General features: G+C 42.8%; 1 pseudogene; it reads right to left on the bottom strand.

The window, feature by feature from the left end:
- Window positions 1-478: 478 nt before the first annotated feature.
- LOC146623819 (uncharacterized) lies at window positions 479-1,608 on the bottom strand (annotated as a pseudogene).
- Between the last annotated feature and the right edge of the window lie 258 nt (window positions 1,609-1,866).

Here is a 1,866-nt window from a genome sequence, read left to right on the forward strand (position 1 = left end):
GCAATTTTGGCTTCTCGTGAGATGAAATCTACAAATTGGCTGAAGCATGGAAAGGTGTGAGTCTCTTCTTGCACTTCTGTAACCTTTCTGTTCCACCTTGAAGTAAGCCAATCTGGAAGTTTTGCGAGCATTTTTTGGTTTTCATTGCAGTCATTGAGCACTTCAAGCCCCTTCATTTGCGACATGGCTGTCTTACAGCAGCAAAGGAAGTCAGCAAATGCTTGAAGTTCCATACTGCCTTTAGAGCTTGCGTGCGTCAAGTTTGTCTCTGAAGGCCTTTGCTACGAGGAAGGGATTGCCATAACTCTCTTCGAGAACTGTCCATGCTGCATAGTATGCAGACTCTGTGCCAAGCGGGAAGTAGCCTTCTATTGCCTTCCTTGCAGGTCCACTTACATATTTCCTCAGATAATAAGTCTTCTCTTCAGTTGGTATATTTTTCCTGTCAATCAGAGTCTGAAAGGAAATTTTCCAATCATTATATCTGATAGGGTCGCCACTGAATATTGTTGGCTCTGGTACCGGAAGACGACTTGCATTAAGAGACACTGCAAATGCTTTGACCAGATCTTCTGTGTTCACCTCTCGGTGCGGTGTCACATTTCGTGGCGAGGAACACCGTTTCATATGCTGGTCATTGTTTTCAGACTTGACTTCATTTTTCTTATCAGATCTGTGGTGAAGTAGGTTGTATATTTCTTCATCTGAACATTCACTTTGTTCATACACCCGCTGTCGAGCCTTTGCTGCATTCAGCTTTTTTACAGTCTCAAGTCGCTCTACTTCTCTGCGCTTAGCTTCTAGAGCCTTTTGTCTTTGTGCTATTTCTGCTTCTTGCCTTTCAATTTCCTTCATATGGATTTCTTGTTCAAGCAGAACTTGGAGAGCAGCCTCATTTGCTGCAACTTCAGCAGCTGCATCTTGTCTTTTAGCTGAGAGCCGGCTGGAGTGTCTAGAGGAAACCCTCGAATGCGAAGAGAGCTTAGTGTGGTGTGACTTAACACTCATCCTGTCTGAGGCTTCTAACTTAGGCATAGACTCAGTCTCCTTCCATTTTTCATCCCTTTGACTTTTCACATCTGAGGCTACGGATTTAGATGAAGACTCAGTGTCCTTCCAAAGTTCTTCATCTCTTTGAACCTCCGCACTACTTGGGCTTGGACACTTTCTTACAGATTCGATAATTGTCTTTGTCATGGCTTCACACGTATCCATCCTTCATCTTGTGTCACTATCTGGAGATTCAATACGTCTCAAGTCATCATAGGCTGCATTCACATCCTTAGAAGCACTCAAAACCTTGGAAACATGTTCTTGTAGCAGATCCTTTCAGCATTGACCATCTATAGCTCCTTTGGCATCCTTAATGACAACCTTCCACTTCTCATAGCGCACACTGAAACGATATGCAGCCTTCTTTATGTGCTCACCGTACAGTTCTTTGCCCTTTTCTGTCAATGTACGGACTCGTTGGCTCTGTCGTGCTCTTTGTGAGGTAGTAGAAACATCATCAGCTGTGCCTTCAACTGCTTGTAGTTGCTCATCTGCAGAGAGTTGTTCCACATCACCCTTTTCACTGACTTCTGGATTAGCCTCAAACTCTGCCATTGTTGGAGGGGTTTGGGTTTTTTTGTGTATCTTACTTAGCCTTAATGTAAAGGTGCAGCAGCTTAAATTTGATTTGGTAGTTGAGGAGCAAATGAATATTAATCTACGTTTACTGTTACAACTTTAAAGCACAGTAATTACTATTACTCCTTAACATCACTTAACATGTATACTTAAGTCACATTACATATCTTGTCCAAGCCAGTAATACTGTTTCTTACAGCAACTGCTGAAGCCCACCATATGCACAATGCACAG

This window comes from Diplotaxodon limnothrissa, linkage group LG10 (assembly GCF_057381915.1).
Source record: "Diplotaxodon limnothrissa isolate DT_005_m linkage group LG10, D_limnothrissa_male_GT1.1, whole genome shotgun sequence".
Classification (NCBI taxonomy): domain Eukaryota; kingdom Metazoa; phylum Chordata; class Actinopteri; order Cichliformes; family Cichlidae; genus Diplotaxodon; species Diplotaxodon limnothrissa.